Genomic DNA, 22,985 nt, shown 5'->3' with positions numbered 1-22,985 from the left:
TAGGCAGGCAGATAGATATGGTGCGGGTAGGCGGGTATTAGGCGGGTATAACATAAAATCCACCACCTACCCGCTACCCATTGCGAGTATGACTTTTTGTACCCATACCCGCCTACTACCCACCAAAGTCGTATCCATACCCGCTCCAACTGGGGCGGATGTGGTGCGAAGTTTGCGAAATTATACCCAGCTGCCATCCCTAAGCGAAAGTGTCGTTCAGTTAGCTAAGAATCATGTGTTTCATTATTGCACTGGACACATTTAGAGGCTATATCAATATACATCTAGTGGAGGATGGCACCATATGTTTGAGGAAGATTTCCTGAGAGAATAATCCGACAGATAAGTTCACTAAAGTTGTTTCTAGTGACAAATTGGGGTTGTGTCGAACCTCAATTGGTTTCCATCAAAGTGTTGGAGGTTTGCGCGTATGGTGAAAAATTGGTGTTGAATGATGATGATTAAAATATATTGAAGCTTATACCCTTGATTGTCCTTATCTCTAAGTGGGAGATTGTTAGGATATATGTGTGGAGAGAAGCACAAAACAAGGAGGCATAAGATGGGACTTGTGCTTGCATTTGGTCTAAGTTAAGGGGGGTATTTTTTCATGCATTTATGCTTGGAAGGAAAATCTAGCGGACCCGCTTGATACCCAGTGTGAGGGGGTCGAAAAAAGACGGGTTTAAGGTCTCTTTCGTTCTCTTCCCTCGCAGATGTGTGGCAAGCAATATTAAGTTAAATGGGACTAACTGTGGGTATTAGCCTCTTTTTACTAGTCTTAGGAGTCGTCATTCAGTTTTCAACGACAATGAGGAAAACTAACAAGACCCGGTTATTGTGATGCGGAAGTAAAAGCTTGAGATCCCATGCTCACGTATTTGACCACAACGGCTGTAGGTTCCCTTCTGATCCCTGGTGTGGAGATCGCTCAACATACATCCAGCGGAGTAGAGATTCAGGGTTCAGCGAACATTAACTAATACGGGGAGTGCCCAGTATTAGCCCATGAAGCTGTACGTCCTTACTAGTTCAATGCAACCGAGAAGGGACATGCGTTACACTACTAATTTGAACTGCTTTTAATGCACAAATATCAAGTATCAAACGTCAAGAGGATGATTTAAATTGATTTAAGGTACCTAACAATAATCCGGATTGTCCAAGGAATATCTTATTAGGCGTTATAAATAATCATATTATGTTTGACATATTTATAGTGGTGATTAAAGAAATAAAACAGATTATGGCACTTTACAATATATTTTTTGGCTACATTGCGGTTCTCAGAAAACTAACCACGTGACTTTACACGCTACTTGACTAGACTCCTGGGCAGGATCCATGCTCAATTTAAATGTTTAGACGGGCAAAGTTTCGCTTAACAAGAGTTAATACGGCGGAACTACGTAATATAAGGAGTATAAGGAATATACCGAAGGCTTAAGATTAGGCTTAACTTGTGTATAGTATGAGAATAATATTTGGGCCCTTTACTCGGCTAATTAAGGCCCTATTTATAGTAAAAACATGTCGTGGAAGATAGGAATATTCGGAAGTTGAGAACCACTTAAAAGCATTGGTGCGCGAGAAAATTCCCACGCATGGAACGGGTCCGTGAAACTTATCTCGGGCACAGTTTTGTGCGCAGGAGTTGTTTCAGAGTTTGCATTGGATTTTACCTCAAGCGGGTACGTGTTGCACGTGTAGTTTGGCGCGAATGATTAGTTGCGCTAGGCCCTGTGCGCAAGAAATTTCGTGCGCACGATCTATTTCCACGCGTTTTTATTAATTAATTCAATTTAATCCGGTTTTATTCCAAATTAGAACTCTTTTTACGCTTTCAATCCTTATTTCGAGTTGTTTCCAACTAAAACTAATTTTTTCCTTTATTTATCTTTTTTAGGAATTTAGGAATTTAATTGGAAATGCAACTAAAATTCCTTTATGCTTTTCAATCTCTTTTAGTGACTTAATTGGAGTGCAACTAAAATTCCCTTTACGCAATTTTATCTTGGACGGTTTACTATTTTTTGCAGATACTTAGGACAGCAGCTACTATAAATAGCAGTTACTATAAATAGAAATATGGGTTTGGGTAATGATTCAGTCAGTCTTAGAATGTTCGTTGCTTGATCAGGAATACGTTTAACAAGTGGATGTTTTGTCTCATCATTGAACTTATCGCTTCAAGCCTGAGGCCAGATGTAGGCGTCTTGTAATACCCCGAAATTTTTAAACTTGATTTATTAAAATTAAAAATATTTATTAGCTTGATTTCGTTTTAAATAATTACGAATTATCGAATTCCGTTAATTTAAACGTTTTTACGATTTATTTTAAACGATAAATTTATAAACGAAAATTTATTTATTTTTCGTTAACGATATTTTTATTAAGAATTATTTTAAACTAAACATTTCCATTTTTAGTAGTTTCCAAAAATAGCAACACATTTCAGAATTTGGCCTAATCTTGTGAAATGACCAAAATGCCCTTAAGAACAAAATTTCACTTTCACTTTTTTTTTTTTTTCCTGCTCTCCACATGAACCAGAGGAAGAAGAAGCTGAGTTCTTCCTTCCTTCTTCTTTTCCCTCAATCCCATCTACATTCACTTGTAAAGTTCAAATGGAACTCTTTCTCTTCTCCCTTTACAAACCCAACCATCAGAACTGATTCCCTCAACCAAAAATCAAGATCAAAAACTTCAATTTCACTCCCTTCTATTTCCTGTAATTTCGAACCACCGCAAACACCAACGCAACCACCGACTACCACCACTCCCACCTCCGTCCAGCACAGCAAACCACCCTAACCACCTTCGCCCCGCGGCACCACCGCACGCACCACCTCCTTCCCTCTCCCTCTCCCTTTCCCCCGCGCGCACCCCTGCCCCCTCCCCTGTCTCTCCCCTTTCCTGCTCGATGCGCCACCCGCACCACGCCACTCCACCACCCTAAAAACACCTCACCACCTCCCCAAACAAACCCCCGACCCCAATAGCCCGACAAGCCGCCCTGTCGCCGCCCAGAACCACCCACGAAACCACCCCAAAACTCCCCTGCTCGTTCGCCCTCTCGCGCCTTTCTCTGCCTCCCTCGCCGTTTTGCCACCACCAGTCAACCACCACCATCGCCGCCTCACCACCGGCGCTGCGCCAGACCACCGAGCCCAGGCAGCCACCTCTCTCCTCTCCTCTCCTCCTCTTCGTGTTCTTCCTCCCCTCCCCTGTTTCGTTCGTCTCTGTTCCCAGCCAAAACCAAAATAATTTTGGTTTGATCTTAATTCCCCTTAAAACCCACAATATAAAATTTGGGCAAAATTAATTTGGGCTTTTGGGTAAGAAACCCACTTATGATTTCAGATTTTCCTAATTTATAAGTTTCATGTTTTAATTTATTTCTATGATATAAATATTTACTAATAAAATTATTTAATATTTTTCAGGTTTAATTATCGAATTTAATAAAATAAATTTCTAAGCTTTACTTAACAAAAAACCGAATTCATATATTATTTTCATGTAAATCGATTTATATAAATATAATTTGATAAAAAATTCGTTTAAATCTATTTTCATTAAATTATGAAATTATATTAATAAAACCATTATTATAAAAATTATTATTTATAAAATGTTGATTTTAAATTATTTATCGATCTAGTACTAATTCAATTATTTAATATTTTGAAAGAAATTGGACTCGGAGCTCAGGACGAACGAACCAACGAAAATCCCTTAGCAAAGTCGCGGAATCAAGGTAAAGCCTATTGCTAGTACCCGCAATTCCCTTATAAATGCGTTTATGAAATTACCATGTTATGATATATTTATGAATTGAATGTTTTGACATGTTTTATGAATTGCGGGAAATGAAATATGATTTTATTGAATTATTTATTATAATATGATTTGATGGATTTATTCCTTATATTATAATTGATTGGATTTTCTTATAAAATGATATCATGATTGAGTGAATTTCTTATAAAATAGTATCTATAAGAAACCATGAAAGAATTGATGATTTATGTTGATCACATGATCTAAAGGAATTATGTTATTTCAATTAAAGTAAAAAGGCTAAAATGTAAAATTAAACGAAACATGATAAATGAAAGTGAAATACCTAGTCCGTTTGGCAGTATATGTTCACAGGTTACGATTCTCGGTCATGCATGTACCCATGGGGCATCTGCCCATTGAGCCAAGGCTCTCATGTTTTCCGGGCCAAGGCCCCATGTTTTATGGACAGCGGTCCATCGTGGAAGATGTTCCACCATGTCATACTTGCCACGGCTAGCATGTGCTCCCTAAATCTATAAATGAATTAAATAAAGGACTTTATAAAATATTTTACTATATTCTATTCTCCCTGTGTTATTAAATAAAATGAATTGAAATGAATTTACGCTGCTAGGATAGTCGTTACTGAGTCTTCGGCTCACCGTTTTGTTTTCTGTTTTAGGTACCGCGGGGAACGATGGAAACGATTAGTGGCGAGGAATTCACTATAATAATGTTCACTTAGTTTATGCTTAATATTGTAATAGTTTAATTAAAGACTTTTAGTAAGTTATGTACTTTTATTTTGAGGACTATTATATTATTTTGGGAGTTCTAATGGAATATGATTGATTGTTGCCTTGTGATTCCCAAGAGGAATTTACGGCGTGTAATGACCCGACCGAATTAGGTTAATTCCGCTGCTAATTATCCTTTAATACTTGAATTAGAGGTCGGGGCGTTACAGTTTGGTATCCGAGCGAAGGTTCTGGACCATTAGTGCTAAACCTCACGGGTTTTGGCACGTAATTAGATCATTAGGCTTTAAGCAAAGAGTTTTAAGGAATTAAGTAGAAAGAATTTTCTAAAAATCATGATTAAGTTAAGCTAAAATGAACATGAGTGTGAGGGTAGGAACGGGTTAAAGGGCTTATTTTCTATTGATTATCCGCTTCAACCTGATAAGATATGTTATGCAAAATGTCGACCATCGATGCTATCAATGATGTTACCAACGGAGCTCACAACGAGCACCATGTTCATGATGATAACGACACGATTCATAAGGAATATGTCCATGTCGACGGCCATGAGGAAAGAATGGAGCGATTGGAAAATGTGAGTGCGATGTTGGCCGAGTTAGTCCAAGATTCCCGGAAAAAGAAAGATGTTAGCGGGAACGAGAGCGCAACGATGTTCAAGAGCTTTTCAACGCTCAACCCACCATCCTACGATGGCAAGCCCGATCCAGTTGAATTCGAGGATTGGATAAGTCGCATCGATCAGTTGTTTGAAACCCTCCAATGCCCGGAGAAATGGAGAGTTGACTTTGCCGTGTTCTATTTAACGGGCCAAGCAGGATTATGGTGGAAAGTAAACAGGGAACGAAAGAATGTGCCGGGATTTGGTTGGAACCAACTCCAGAAGTTAATGAGAGATAAGTTTTATCCACCATCATTAAGGAAGCAAAAGGAAGATGAATTTCTGCACTTGCAACAAGGAACAATGAGTGTTCTAGAGTACGCAAATAAGTTCATGGAGTTGTCAAGGTTCGCACCAGACCTGGTGTCGACAGAGCAGTCCAGGATGAACCGTTTCGAGCGAGGTCTGCACCTTAAGTACCAAGATAGGTTGTCCACTCAAAGGTTTACTTCCTATCAAGATATGGTTGATATTGCAGCTAATGTAGAGAGAGTGGTACTGCTTCGGGAAGCGAAGAATGTTGGGTATAAAAGGAGGAATGATAACCAAGGTCCAGGAGGAGCAAAGAAGCCTAACCAAGGATATCAAGGAAATCAAAGGAGAAATGATGGTAGTCAAGGAAATAATAGGGGACAAGGAATCCAAGGAAAGAACGATCGGTCGCAAGGATGTGCCAAATGTGGAAAAAGGAGTCATGTTGAGAGTGAATGTCGTGTTGGCACGAATGCTTGCTATCGTTGTGGAAGCCATGATCATTACGTCAGAGATTGCCCAAATCAAGTGACGCCAAACATGAGAGGACCAGTTTCAACTAGCAACGATCGTGGTCAGAACAACAATGCAGGAGGTTCGAACCGCAATCCACCACGACCCCCGCCAACTGGGAGAGTGTTTGTGATGAGACAAGATGAAGCAGATGAGGACGATAATGTTATCACTGGTACCTTTTCTATCCACTCTTCACCTGCCCATGTTCTTTTTGATTCCGGTGCTTCACATTCCTTTATTTCTCCATTGTTTGCTAAATGTTTATGTTTGAAACCATGTTGTGACTTTCATGCTATGAGTGTTTCCCTTCCTAGTGGAGAAATAGTGAAATGTAGAACCATGTATAGAGATTGTCCCATTGTAATAGAAAAAGTAGAGTTTCTAGCAGACTTAGTAGCTTTTGACCTATCTAAATTTGATGTAATCTTGGGAATGAATTGGTTGACTAAGTATGAAGCTAACCTTAATTGTTCGAGGCAAAGTGTGACCCTTAGAACACCAAATGGAGAGAGAGTTTCATTCCATAAGTTAACGATTCAAATTGTCCATGCTTTGAGAGCACGTAAAATGATTGAGAGTAGTGTTTCTGGTTATCTGTGTAGTATTATTGACCTAAATACCCCTGGATCTTCCATTACCGACATACCCGTTGTTTGTGAGTACCCACATGTTTTTCCAGAAGAAATACCTAGTATGCCCCCACCAAGAGAATTAGATTTCAGTATTGAATTAATTCCAGGATCCACCCCCATCTCTAAGGCCCCATATAGAATGGCACCAGCTGAGTTACAAGAATTAAAGAAACAATTAGATGAGTTACTTGAAAAAGGATATATTCGACCTAGTGTTTCACCTTGGGGAGCCCCTGTTTTATGTGAAGAAAAAGGATGGAACTATGAGGTTATGCATAGACTATAGAGAGCTAAACAAGATCACCATTAAGAATAAGTATCCCTTACCACGTATTGATGATTTGTTTGACCAGCTTCGAGGCGCAAAAGTATTTTCTAAGATTGATCTAAGGTCTGGATACCATCAACTCCGAATTAAACCTGAGGATATTCCAAAGACAACCTTTAGAACTAGATATGGTCACTATGAGTTTGTTGTAATGCCTTTTGGGTTGACCAATGCACCAGCTGTATTTATGGATTTAATGAACCGTATTTTTAAACCCTACCTTGATAAGTTTGTGGTTGTTTTTATTGATGATATTTTGGTATATTCCGAGAGTAATGAGGAACATGAGGTTCATTTGAGAAAAGTGTTAGAAACATTGATTGAAAACCAATTGTATGCCAAGTTATCAAAGTGTGAGTTCTGGCTTAAGGAAATCTCGTTTTTAGGTCATATTATTTCTGAGAAAGGTATATCTGTTGACCCTGAGAAAATAAAAGCAATTGTGGAATGGCCTAGACCAACTAATGTCCCTGAAGTAAGGAGTTTTATGGGTTTAGCTGGATACTATAGAAGGTTCGTTCAAGACTTTTCTAAGGTTGCCTTACCTATAACCCGATTAGTTAGGAAGAATACCAAATTTGTGTGGAATGATGATTGTGAATGTGCATTTCAAGAACTTAAGAAACGACTTACCACTGCCCCTGTTCTTACCCTTCCATCTGGAACTGAGGGATTCGTTATTTATAGTGCTGCTTCTAAGAATGGGTTAGGATGTGTCTTAATGCAAAATGGAAAAGTCATAGCTTATGCTTCGCGCCAACTCAAAGTCCATGAACAGAACTACCCTACCCATGACCTTGAACTTGCAGCTGTTGTTTTCGCCCTTAAGATTTGGAGACATTATTTGTATGGAGTTTCGTGTCAAATTTTCACTGACCATAAAAGCCTTAAGTATATTTTCACCCAAAAAGAACTCAACATGAGACAACGTAGGTGGTTAGAACTCCTTAAAGATTATGATCTTGATATTCAATACCATCCCGGAAAGGCTAACGTAGTTGCCGATGCATTAAGTCGAAAATCTCACCTAAGCTCAATCCTAACTTTTTCTCGAGCCAACCAAGATGATTTGCAAAAGATGGAAAATGAGTTCATTAAGAAAGGAAGTGCATGTTTGTATACGTTCGTAATGAAGCCAACTTTGATTGATGAGATTAAGGAAGCACAATGTCAGGACTTGCAATTAAGAAGAATAAGAAACGAAGTGCAAAATGGGAAGTCACCTGGTTTTGTAGTGCAAGAAGATGGCACGTTGAGATTTCAAGGGAGATTATGCGTACCAAACGACGAAAAGTTGAAAAAGAGAATCTTAGAGGAAGCTCACAGTTCGCCATACTCGATCCACCCTGGAGAAAATAAGATGTATAAGGATTTGAGACAAGTGTATTGGTGGAGCAACATGAAGCAGGAAGTGGCAGAATATGTGGCTAGATGTTTGACGTGTCAAAGAATTAAGATAGAGCATCAAAGACCAGCAGGGTTGCTGCAACCTCTGGATGTGCCAGAGTGGAAATGGGACTCGGTTTCAATGGATTTTATCGTAGGGTTGCCAAGGTCAACAAAGGGAATGAATGCTATTTGGGTCATTGTTGATCGATTAACAAAGTCAGCGCATTTCTTAGCAATGAAGAACAATTCAAGTTTGGATCAACTTGCTGAACTATATGTGAACACTATTGTGCGATTACATGGAGTGCCTAGTTCGATTGTTTCTGATCGTGATACGAGGTATCAATCAACCTATTGGAAAGAATTGCAGAAAGCCCTTGGGACGAAACTTAACTTTAGTACTGCATTTCATCCAACGACCGATGGACAAACGGAACGTACCAATCAAATTGTCGAGGATATGTTGAGAGCATGTATTTTGGATTTTCAAGGAACCTGGGAGAAGTTTCTACCTATGGTTGAATTTTCGTACAACAACAGTTATCAGGCCACCATTGGTATGGCACCGTACGAAGCTCTATATGGAAGAAAATGTCGAACACCATTATGTTGGAGTGATATCGATGAAGCACATGTCATAGGACCAGAATTGATTCAAGAAACTACCGACAAGATTCGTTTAATCCAATCGAGAATGAAAGCAGCGCAAAGTAGGCAAAAGAGTTATGCAGACCGACGAAGAAGACGTTAGAATTTGAAGTTGGTGATCACGTGTTCTTGAAAATTTCACCCACAAAAGGAATAATGAGGTTTGGTCAGGCTGGAAAGTTGAGCCCAAGGTACATCGGGCCATATGAGATATTAGAAAGAATAGGAGAAGTAGCATACCGACTTTCTTTACCGACCGACTTGGAAAAGGTGCATAATGTGTTCCACGTATCCATGTTAAGGAAATATGTTCCTGATCCTAGCCATGTGATTGTTCACGAACACTTGATGTTGCGAAACGATCTGACTTACGAGGAGAAACCAATCGAAATTCTTGAACGAAGAGAGAAACGACTTAGAAACAAAGTAATTCCAATGGTTAAAGTCTTGTGGGCCAATTACTTGACATCCGAAGCCACCTGGGAAGTCGAAGCGCAAATGAGATCGAAATACCCCCAGTTATTCGTTTAGAAGCAATAAGATGTATGAATTTTAATATGTTATTTCAATATTTATGTTATAATGTTATTTCATCATGTTTGTGCAACAAATAGAATGATTAAGTGCGAATTGTATGATTTCTATGGATGGCTAGTTCAACTGAGCTCCAGTTTCGAGGACGAAACTTTTTCTAAGGGGGTAAGGATGTAATACCCCGAAATTTTTAAACTTGATTTATTAAAATTAAAAATATTTATTAGCTTGATTTCGTTTTAAATAATTACGAATTATCGAATTCCGTTAATTTAAACGTTTTTACGATTTATTTTAAACGATAAATTTATAAACGAAAATTTATTCATTTTTCGTTAACGATATTTTTATGGATTTTTTGGTATATACTACCTTGAAAATACACCACTTTTGTATTTACTACCTTATGAAAATTTTATTTTAAATTACTACCTTAAAGTTCCAATTTATTTTTATTTACTACCACTTTACAATGTTCTCATTTTAAAATTGAGATATCTCTTTCGTTTCCTAATCATTTTAAGTGATTCAAAGCCCATTCTTCTCATTTATGTGTAAGGATTCCATAGAGATCTTGCTTTTAAAATTTTACTAAATGTAAAATGAGTTAAATATTATATGTAAAAGTTTAAAATGTATATGAATTATCAAACGGATTGTTTTAAAATGTCGTTCTCAATGAAATCCCTATAGAGCAAGGAGACTAATGAACTTTGAATTACATTAAACGATTAAGAAACAAAAGAGATATCTTAATTTTAAAATGAGAAAACTGTAAAGTGGTAGTAAATAAATAAAAATTGGAAGTTTAAGGTAGTAATTTAAAATAAAAATTTCATAAGGTAGTAAATACAAAAGTGGTGTATTTTTAAGATAGTAAATACCAAAATATCCTATTTTTATTAAGAATTATTTTAAACTAAACATTTCCATTTTTAGTAGTTTCCAAAAATAGCAACAAATTTCAGAATTTGGCCTAATCTTGTGAAATGACCAAAATGCCCTTAAGAATAAAATTTCACTTTCACTCGTTTTTTTTCCTGCTCTCCACGTGAACCAGAGCAAGAAGAAGCTGAGTTCTTCCTTCCTTCCTCTTTTCCCTTAATCCCATCTACATTCACTTGCAAAGTTCAAATGGAACTCTTTCTCTTCTCCCTTTACAAACCCAACCATCAGAACTGATTCCCTCAACCAAAAATCAAGATCAAAAACTTCAATTTCACTCCCTTCTATTTCCTGTAATTTCGAACCACCGCAAAGACCACCGCAACCACCGGCTACCACCACTGCCACCTCCGTCCAGCACAGCAAACCACCCTAACCACCTTCGCCTCGCGGCACCACCGCACGCACCACCTCCTTCCCTCTCCCTCTCCCTTTCCCCCGCGCGCACCCCTGCCCCCTCCCCTGTCTCTCCCTTTCCTGCTCGCTGCGCCACCCGCACCACGCCACTCCACCACCCTAAAAGCACCTCACCACCTCCCCAAACAAACCCCCGACCCCAATAGCCCGACAAGCCGCCCTGTCGCCGCCCAGAACCACCCACGAAACCACCCCAAAACTCCCCTACTCGTTCGCCCTCTCGCGCCTTTCTCTACCTCCCTCGCCGTTCTGCCACCACCAGTCAACCACCACCATCGTCGCCTCACCTCCGGCGCTGCGCCAGACCACCGAGCCCAGGCAGCCACCTCTCTCCTCTCCTCTCCTCTCCTCCTCTTCGTGTTCTTCCTCCCCTCCCCTGTTTCGTTCGTCTCTGTTCCCAGCCAAAACCAAAATAATTTTTGGTTTGATCTTTATTCCCCTTATAACCCACAAAATAAAATTTGGGCCAAATTAATTGGGGCTTTTGGGTAAGAAACCCACTTATGATTTCAGATTTTCCTAATTTATAAGTTTCATGTTTTAATTTATTTCTATGATATAAATATTTACTAATAAAATTATTTAATATTTTTCAGGTTTAGTTATCGAATTTAATAAAATAAATTTCTAAGCTTTACTTAACAAAAAACCGAATTCATATATTATTTTCATGTAAATCGATTTATATAAATATAATTTGATAAAAATTTCGTTTAAATCTATTTTCATTAAATTATGAAATTATATTAATAAAACCATTATTATAAAAATTATTATTTATAAAATGTTGATTTTAAATTATTTATCGATCTAGTACTAATTCAATTATTTAATATTTTGAAAGAAATTGGACTCGGAGCTCAGGACGAACGAACCAACGAAAATCCCTTAGCAAAGTCGCGGAATCAAGGTAAAGCCTATTGCTAGTACCCGCAATTCCCTTATAAATGCGTTTATGAAATTACCATGTTATGATATATTTATGAATTGAATGTTTTGACATGTTTTATGAATTGCGGGAAATGAAATATGATTTTATTGAATTATTTATTATAATATGATTTGATGGATTTATTCCTTATATTATAATTGATTGGATTTTCTTATAAAATGATATCATGATTGAGTGAATTTCTTATAAAATAGTATCTATAAGAAACCATGAAAGAATTGATGATTTATGTTGATCACATGATCTAAAGGAATTATTTTATTTCAATTAAAGTAAAAAGGCTAAAATGTAAAATTAAACGAAACATGATAAATGAAAGTGAAATACCTAGTCCGTTTGGCAGTATATGTTCACAGGTTACGATTCTCGGTCATGCATGTACCCATGGGGCATCTGCCCATTGAGCCAAGGCTCTCATGTTTTCCGGGCCAAGGCCCCATGTTTTATGGACAGCGGTCCATCGTGGAAGACGTTCCACCATGTCATACTTGCCACGGCTAGCATGTGCACCCTAAATCTATAAATGAATTAAATAAAGGACTTTATAAAATATTTTACTATATTCTATTCTCCCTGTGTTATTAAATAAAATGAATTGAAATGAATTTACGCTGCTAGGATAGTCGTTACTGAGTCTTCGGCTCTCCGTTTTGTTTTCTGTTTTAGGTACCGCGGGGAACGATGGAAACGATTAGTGGCGAGGAATTCACTATAATAATGTTCACTTAGTTTATGCTTAATATTGTAATAGTTTAATTAAAGACTTTTAGTAAGTTATGTACTTTTATTTTGAGGACTATTATATTATTTTGGGAGTTCTAATGGAATATGATTGATTGTTGCCTTGTGATTCCCAAGAGGAATTTACAGCGTGTAACGACCCGACCGAATTAGGTTAATTCCGCTGCTAATTATGCTTTAATACTTGAATTAGAGGTCGGGGCGTTACACGTCTACACCCAACGGACAGATCAGAAGCAAACAATATTTTATCTGCGAAATCCAACGGGCCCGCTGGGTGCCTGCTGGTTTCTCCGTCCAATGTTTTCTCTACATTGTTTGGGATAGGTGTGTGTCTTATTGTGGAGCATCGGATTAGCTCTTTAGCTAGATCATATATATACTTGTTGTACTCCATTTTCATGGACAATTCACACGTTCAAACACTTAGACCTAGGGTTCTTGAGAGAGTTTGGAGAGGGTATTGAATTCTAAGAAATTGATGCTTATGTAATGTTTATTCTTCAACTATACTACTCCATAGTGCATAGCGTGGGTTTTTATATTGGTTCTCGGGTTTCCCACGAAAACCTCTCATCTCCTCTCTCATTTCAATTTCATCATTATTGTTTCTTAAATCCGTTCTTGTTTGTTAAACTTAATTTCAAATTAGATTGTCACACTAAATCATTTATGAAGGAAATAATGCCCTTGGTCCAAGTATGGATTCAATGTTAAGTCTAATAAATGCGGTTTAATATTAATTAATTATACAAGTTAATAATTCAGTGAGATCAAGTGAACTGTATGCCTAGCTAGAGGCCGCTTCAGTTCAAGTGGAATTAATAATATTAATCCACAGCTTACTTTTGACTGAACTCGTAGGGTCACACAAATAGTACGTGAACGGATCAAGTATTTAAGTGAATTAAATACTCCTTTTATGGATATTCGGAATCGACGGATCTCGGTTCCACTGGGAGCTGAAATCGTCAAAAGGCAAATTATGAATACTCCGTAAACGATGATATTGCCGGAAACGGAAATATAGATCGTATCGGAAATATAAATATTATCTAAGTCGCAGATGTTGCCGGAAACGGAAACATGGTACGTAACGGAAAATATTATTGGAAATGGAAATATTGCCGGAAACGGAAATATTGTCGGAATCGGAAATATTATCGGAATCGGAAAATAATTCTGGAATCGGAAATATTAAATATTTGTTCGAAACGGAAATTAATTCCGGAATCGAAAATATTAAATATTGTTCGAATCGGAAAATTAATCGGAAGCGCGTCGTACGAAATAAACATCGGACGAGCTTGCTAGACGCAAGGCCCAGCACAAACCAAGGCCTGCGCCTAGCAAGGCCCGCGCGCAGCAAGGCAAGCAGCAACCCGCCAAGCACCGCAAGGCCCAGCCAAACAACACGCAAGGCCAGGCCCAGCGAGGCCAGCAGGCTGGCACGCCCAAGCGTGGGCTGTAGCGCTGCTGGGTCGAGCCCTCCGCGCGCGCGCGCGCCTTGCGCCCCTCGTGGGTTGTGCGTGTGTGCGCGTTGAGTTTGTGCATGCGTCGAATCCTTAAGAACTTAGGATTAGTTCGATTAATTATTATTTTCCTAAAACTACTAGAGTTAGTTGTTGAAATAAACACTAACTTAAAAGATTTAATTGGAATCTAATTCTAATAAGATTAGGTTAATTAAATCCTAGTAGGTTTCTAGTTCCAATAATCCTACCCTATAAATAGGTGATGGCAATCACAATTTATAATACATCAATTCAAGTATTCATATAGTTTTAAGGTTAAAACTAAAGTTAATAATTTGCCACAAATTATAATCGAATAAACATAAAACCTTAGGCTAAATTCTAGTTAATTGAATCTAAGGCGGATCCGAATGTGCTGTGGACTATCTACAGAGGGACTACACTTGGAGTCCTAAATTTGTTCTTGTTCGGTTCGGGAGCAGCTAGGAAAGGCACGCTTCGAATGTATGCATCCTAAATTATGCTAATTGTTATGTGGCAATTAATTTGGATTCCTGGCTTTATGGTTTTTCCGCATGAAATATATGTTTTATATTTGTCATAACCTAATGGTATCACGAGCCTCTAATTAATTCCATAATAAATTATAGTTTACATGGTTAAATTTTATAAATTTGCAATGAATTAAAGGGGTGATTAATTTCGATTTTTTGTAATTAATTGCAAATTCGTGCGATTGTTTGATTATATGTTTGCAAAATTTTCGGCAGTTTAGTCAATAATGGTCGGAATCGTATAATTTTATAGTGAATTTCGCATGTAAACGACGTTTTAAAATTTTGACTAAAATCAATGATTTAATGCCGAACCCAGAATTCCCAAATTCGAAGCCTAACTATGACTTTTCGGAGGTTTTAGTTTTTCGAACGCAAAATTTGTAATTTTTAAGATGTTAAATTAAATATTTGCGATTCTTGTTTGTAAATCTTGAATCTATGATTGACCTACTGTATATGTTTAACAATTTTAATGCCTAAGCTAATTAATTATACAACCTAATTTGTAATTGTAATTAATTTGTTGAAATTCGAATAATTTAGAATTTGATTTGATTTTAATAATTAATTAGCAATTTTATGACCTAGACTGAAAAGTTTTAAAATTTTATGACCTAGATTTGAATGCATGAAAATAAACTTGATCGGAAATTAATTTGAATAATAAATTTTAGATTTTTCGCCCTAAATTTATGAAATTAATATGATTTATTAATTCGCCTATAAATTTAAATTATAAAGTTTTGATTTTTATGAAATCCGCTCACGAATCTTGCACGCACAAAGCAATGGATGTTAGGTTATGACAAATATAAAGCATATATATTTCATGCGGAAAAACCATAAAGCCAGGAATCCAAATTAATTGCCACATAACAATTAGCATAATTTAAGATGCATACATTTGTAGCGTGCCCTCCCTAGGTGCTCCCGAACCGAACAAGAACAAGTTTAGGACTCCAAGTGTAGTCCCTCCGTAGATAGTCCCTAGCACGTTCGGATCCGCCTTAGATTTAATTAACTAGAATTCAACCTAAGGTTTTAAGTTATTCGAATATAATTTGTGGAAAATTATTAACTTTAGTTTTAACCTTAAAACTATATGAATACTTGAATTGATTGATCATAAATTGTGAATGACATCACCTATTTATAGGGTAGGATTATCGGAACTAGAAACCTACTAGGATTCAATTAATCTAATCTTATTAGAATTAGATATTAATTAAAACTATTAAGTTAACGTTTAATTTAACAACTAACTCTAGTAGTTTTAGGAAATTAATCTTTAATCTAACCCTAATCGCTCAAGGATTCGATGCATGCACGAACTCAACGCACACACGCACGCACAGCCCACGAGGGGCGCTGGGCGCGCGCGCGCACGGAGAGAGCTCGGCCCAGCAACTGCTCGCAGCCCACGAAGGGCGCGCGCTCTGCTGGACTCGTTGGGCCTGGCCTTGCGCTTTGCTTGGCTGGGCCTTGCGGTGCTGGCAGGTTGCCTTGTTGCCTTGCTGCGCGCGGGCTTTGTTAGGCGCAGGCCTGGCTTCGTGTTGGGCCTTACGTCTAGCAAGCTCGTCCGATTTTCATTTTGTACGACGCGCTTCCGATTAATTTTCCGATTCCGAAATTCATTTCCGATTCGAACAATATTTATATTTCCGATTCCGGTATTTAATTTCCGTTTCGAACAAATATTTAATATTTCCGATTCCGGAATTATTTTCCGATTCCGATTATATTTCCGATTCTGACAATATTTCCGTTTCCGACAATATATCCGATTCCGGCAATATTTCCATTTCCGATAATATTTTCCGATACGTACCATGTTTCCGTTTCCGGCAACATCTACGACTTGGATAATATTTATATTTCCGATACGATCCATATTTCCGTTTCCGGCAATATCATCGTTTCCGGAGTATTCATAATTTGCCTTTTGACGATTTCAGCTCCCACCGGAACCGAGATCCGTCGATTCCGAATATCCATAAATGGAGTATTTAATTCACTTAAATACTTGATCCGTTCACGTACTATTTGTATGACCCTACGGGTTCAATCAAGAGTAAGCTGTGGATTAATATTATTAATTCCACTTGAACTGAAGTGGCCTCTAGCTAGGCATACAGTTCACTTGATCTCACTGAATTATTAACTTGTATAATTAATTAATACTGAACCGCATTTATTAGACTTAGCATTGAATTCATACTTGGACCAAGGGCATTATTTCCTTCAATGGACGCTAAGTGTTACCCTTAAGGGGTGTTGTATAGTGCGGGCATGCGACGACGAGCAAGGGAGCTCGTCGCCCATGCGGTACGAATGCAGCGAGCAAGCGCGTGGCACGAGAGCACAAGGCAGCGGCACTGCCATGCGTCTAGTGCTGCGACGAGTGGGCGGATGGGGCGAGAGTCAAGGCACCAAGCGAAGCAAGCAGCTGCGCGCGCGGGCAGCGAGCGATGCTCCGCAGCAGCGAGGGATGCCTCGCCCAGCGAGCGCTGCCTCGCCACAGCGAGCGAGTTGTTGTTGCACGTAGGTGTGGCTGGCCTTGCTGCGTCTACGCGTGGCTTCTCGTGCCTTGCTATGCGATCAATCGCGTGGGGCGTTGCTGCTACGTGGACTCGATGGGGCATGGGCGCGAGCCCATGGCCTCGTCTTGACCCGATTGGTTCGTTTTAATTTAATTTTGATTTTTAGTTGAAAAACAATTTTAATTAAATTTAAAATTTGTAATTTAATTTTTTCTCGGAATTTAATTTTGAATAATTTAATTATTATAAATTTTATTTATACTAATTATTTTACTAAATTAAAACCTTGATTAAATTTAAATTAATTTATTTAATTCAACGAAAATAAATTAAAGGATTTAAATAATAATTTATATGAGCTTTAAATTTTAATTAATTTTGTATGTTTCTGGTTGGACTAGTAAATACAATTTTATGTTTAAAATTAGTAAAGCATGTAAAATTCTTGGTTTTAGTGGGAGCGTTTTAGTCATAAACTCTTGATTAGGTCTACATTCCTTTAAGGTTAAAACAACTCGATTTGAATTAATAAGGATTGAATAATTTGTAGATTATTGGAAGCCTTGATTAATTGCTGCAAATATTTATGTGTTGCATAATATGTTCTACTAACCAGCTACGTGGGCCATTCATTGATAAATGAATGGATGAATGGTATATTGTAAATGTACTGTTTTGCAGGTTATGGAAAAGTGACTAGTATGGCTCTAATAGGATAGAAAATATGGTCTACGTACCATTAATTTGAATGTAAAATTGGTCTAATGCACCAAAGTTTTTAATTTAAATATGGTCTGCGTACCATCAAATAGTTGTAATTAGTTTCAATTATAGCTTATCCTATTTGAAGAAAATGGCACCTCCCATGGTGAAATTCAAGACGGAGTTTCCAATCCATTTTCAAGACGGAGTTTGAAGTTGAAGCTTCAAGATGAAGTAGCTTCAAGATGAAGTCGGGCCATACTATATCACATTTATATCTTGTGCATGCTTTAACTTATTTATTGCTTTAAATATGTCTTAATTATGCATGAGATTGTGGCTTGATTATGTTGCATGATTAAGGATTTTAGTTCACTTAAAATCTAACCAACATAGTAAGAGCCTTAAGTTCAAAACTTTAAAAAATTGAGTTAAAAGGTGTCATGCCAAAATAACACTTACTTGGATAACCTTTATATCAATCTTAGTTATAGTTTTCCGCCATAGCGAGGTGTTACTTATTGATCCTAAAGGGGTAAGGTACACAAATAATTGTGAGTAAATGTTAGTTTTGGTGAAACTCAACGATATAAGTAAGGAGTCCTTTTATGTCGTGGCAAACGGGATAGGTTTACCTAATAAGTTCTTAGACGTACCTATCAACCAAGAGTAGTTTCTAAACTATTAGCAAAGGATTTGCTTACCTAAAATATTTTAGAATTGAGTCTAAATACATAATGTGCTTAATTCTTCAATGATTTAAGGATCTTGGAATCATTTTATTCACACCTGCCGGAACAATTGATTCGAATAAAATGTCAATGACTTGTTTAAATTGCATGATTGCTTTAATTTTCAAGTTATTACTCATGATAAATGTTTAGACTTTGCATGCTTCAATGTATATTTTAATTATTGTTTATAATTAAATATCTTGCACTGCAGTAAATCCTTTTAGAAGGTAACAGTAAATTTCCTCGATTGGTAGTGAATCCAAAAACGATTCACGGTAATGAGAGAAAGTGAGCAATTTAAAATGTATGTTTCTTTTAGCGACTTTTATGGTTGTTTTCGAGTATCAAAGTCGAATGGAAAACCGATTGGTGCTTGTGAATTCAAAATACAATGTAGTTTTGAGATCATAAAGCATTGAGTTTAAACGCTCAGCTTTACCAATGGTTAACAACCTAATATCTTTGTCCATTTAATTCTCGAATGAGTCTAGTCCCTAGACATTCGAATAGATCGATTCTTAGAGAACTTTAAAAGCTTCTGGTAAGATCATCTAGTTGAAACAAAAATATTCAACATAAATTAAATGGTAAGAACCTTGTTGGAGTGACATTGGACATGTCTAACAAAGTATAAAAGTCAACACTAGAGAAGTCAATTCTTAAGACTATAAGAAAGGGTACAAGAAATAGGAAAACAAAGAACAAATGAAAGGAATTACGATTCCGTTTCTACCTATAATTTTATGTTTAAAAGAGAAGTGGCCTAGAAATCAAACTTCCTTGGTATCATATACCGCTTGAGGTTCTTACTTCGGTAATAACTCAAACAATGGAAGCTAGGATACACTAATGACCTACAAGTGGGAATGAAGCATGGCAATGCTACATTAGTTGTAGGGTCATCTAGTTTAATTTGTTTTTAAGTCCTTTCAAGGCTTGAACTTAATGGCTATTTTGTTCCATAATCAGCATACCTAAATTTATGTTTTCAAACACATAAAGACTCACATTCAAGAAAAATAAAAACAATGTTTGTTTGTTTATTTGAATGAAATGGTCATTTACGGGTTGAGTCAATATGCTTGATTAAAACAAACAACTCTTTAACAAGAAGAACTTTACCAGGTTTAAATCAATCCCTTAATTTGAGTTCCAATAATCTTTGGCATTGTTACTTAGACCATATCAACAAGTTAACGTTCTAAAGCTCTATTTTGATGGACTTTTGAAAGTTGATTGATTTCTAGATCATTCAAGACAAGTTAGTCTCACTTGTTGGAAGTAACAAAAGATATATTGTTAGAACCCCTAGAGAATAGAGTTCAAAGCTAAAGAAAGATATTATGACTGTATTTCACCTAGATTTGAGTGAATATTGGTTTATTTACTCAAAGTGATTATCTGTTTGGCTAGTTCAAAGATTCAGAAGTATAAAATCCACATGGCAAGAAATTATAAAGATCTAGGTTAGATCATGAAGATGATTACTTTAAGACCATAAATGATCATCGATGATTTTGTGTTGTAATTTCACGATCTAGCTCCATAAGATATGGCATATCTACGTTGGAATGATCGAAGTCAATTAGTACTTAATTCGATCAATGATGAATCATAAAGACTTTTCCTATAAATTCTAAAACAAAATGCTCAACTACCACCTAACTAAACCAAATTCGTCAAAGCTATTGAAAAGTAATTTCAGAATATCTTTTCATAATACATATCTAAAGAGTTGCTAAACTCATTGGGAGCTTAGTGTTTGTTATTCAACAAACTAAGGCCCAAGTGTAGATATATATTTCATTGTGATTTATTCAAATGAGACACAAGGGTATTGTTTCTACCACGAATTTTGAGAACATAATGTTTGTTTGCTCGAAATAGTGTCCTTTTGGAGTTTCGTTTCCAAAATGACAAGTGGGAGAAAATAGACCTCGAAAGTCTTCGAGGCGAACAACAAACATAAACGGACATTCCAAAGGCTTTTCGAAGTTCTTTAGAAAATCCAAACACGTATTCTTTAAGGACTTTAGAAGTGGCTTTAAATAATAGACATCTCTTAGAAGACTTTACAAGTGCTTCAAGGAGAACAGAATATTCAAAGGACTCTCAAAGTGCCTGTTAATATTCTATTGTTTGATGTTCTATACCCAAGTATACATATAGTTCAAGTCACTGAAACTATGAGATTCTTCTATTAGATAGTGAAGAAACATAGAGTTCAGGTCACTGAAACTATGAGATTCTTCTATTAGATAGTGAAGAAACCTACAACTTGCAGTCAAACTATTATCAAGATGATAATGAGTATGTGACTTGTAAGAAAGCTATGACGAAATATAGATTCCCTAAAATGGTTAGAGGCCATATAATAGACGCAAATGTTTTAGATGGTTAAAGGCCATAAAACAGAATCAATGTTTTGATGACAAAATTGACATTTTGTTGATTTGCAAGAATAGTTTCACACCTATTGGTTGCAAGTTTGTTTTAAGGATAAAAATTATCAAACATGAAATTGTGTCTTCACACACATAGCTAGATTAGTTGCTAAAGGTTACAAGCAAATTCATGGTGTGGATTGTGTTAAAACCTCATGCATAATCGTAATGCTCAAGTCTATAAATCAAGCAATGATTGCATATTGGTACATTTGGCAATTGGATGACAAAACATCTTCCTCAATCAAATGTTGGAAGAAACTATGTACATGGTATGTCATAGGATTTGTGGATCCAAATAAATACTTGAAAAGGAAAGCTAGCTTATGAAATCTAAGTACAGATTTAAGCAAGCAATTGGGAATTAGAAATGTATTTTAGTGAAACTAATAAGTATTTTAGTTTCATAAAATATACATGAATCTTATAGATATATAAGAAGTTTAGTGGGAGTACATAAAACTTAATTGGTCCTATGTGTATCACACACATATCTCTCTATTGTGAAATAACATTCAAATACTAATGACTTAGATTTGAAATTATTTATCAATGATGGACCAAGGCGAAACTTAGTACATATTGGGTATTAAGATCTATTTACAAAGATCTTATAATATTGTTTTGGATTAAGTAATGGCATTTACTAAATCAAACACGAAAGACTCCATTGGAGATATTCGACCCATATGAATAAATCTAAGTAATGAATGTTTGAACTATGTATAAGCATTTACTAAGTTAAACATCAAAGAATCTAATGAGATTCTTCACCTATATTATATATCAAAGAATTTAGCTGGATTTAGTATCTACTGAAATTGGGTAGCTAAAGTTACATGAATAGAATTCAATTGGGAATTACTCTGCAAAAGAATTTATTGTGTATGATATAATAGAGGATTGCTAAAACGTATCGTATGACTTTAGGCATGACGAACATATAACAATCTCTATTGGAATGAATTCATCAACTAGATTGAGATCAAGAAAATCCTATTGTACTTGAAAAGGTAAATAGGAATAGTTCTTGATTCAAGGAAATAAAGATATGCTAAATATTGATGCTACACGCATAAACACTGGCAAAGGATCAAGCAAGATTCATTTGGAGTTAACCATTGGTAAAGACGAGCTAAAGAGCATCGTGTTTTGAAATGGCAACATGGATTGAACACCATGAGTTGTTGCGTGGGAAATTAAATATTAATTTCTATGTTCTGAGATACAGATAGAAAGTCTTCCACATATCTATGAACTGCTTGGATAGGTAAATCCAAAAAAAAAAAAAAAAACATCACTAGCAACCTATACAGTTGAAGTAAAAGTACTTATTGCCTAAGAAGCAATAAAAACATGGTTGTTTATGTTAAAGAGTTCTTCACTGGACTTGGGTAGATCACATATTTGCTGACTTGAAGGTTCTTCATTGCAAAATGCGTAGAACCACTATTGTAGCAAGAAAGACTAGATCACAAAATAAACATACTCAAAAGATCTTATCATCCTATCTCGAAGAACATTCGATGAAAAGGATATTAAGATTGGCAAACATGATAACTAAACCTATGCAATAAGTGAGAAACAACACTCACATTGTAGCACTGGAAATCAAGCATAGCTTTGAATTCCACAAACTGTTTAAAGATGGGTTTGAGGCCCATTGTTGTAAAACATTGAGGTTGAACATTTATCATATATGAAATGTATTTTTCATACTCCATTTAATCTTGGTTTAGTATTAAATATTGAGTCCTTTCAATTTGACGATATATTCAAGATAGACTGTCAGCACCAGTCCTGTGACTAAGAAATGTCTATCAAGTGAACTTGAATGTCAAAAGTTGAAAATGGTCCCTGGTCGGAAGTTTTCTATAAAGGTGGACGCATAGAAAACGCTAGACGACTAGAATGCAAGATGACTAGTAGTTCTGTTTCTTGAACTATGTGGACATGGCAATGTCGCAA

Source organism: Spinacia oleracea, chromosome 1 (assembly GCF_020520425.1).
Source record: "Spinacia oleracea cultivar Varoflay chromosome 1, BTI_SOV_V1, whole genome shotgun sequence".
Classification (NCBI taxonomy): Eukaryota; Viridiplantae; Streptophyta; class Magnoliopsida; order Caryophyllales; family Amaranthaceae; genus Spinacia; species Spinacia oleracea.
Note: the sequence above shows the minus strand (reverse complement) of the source record.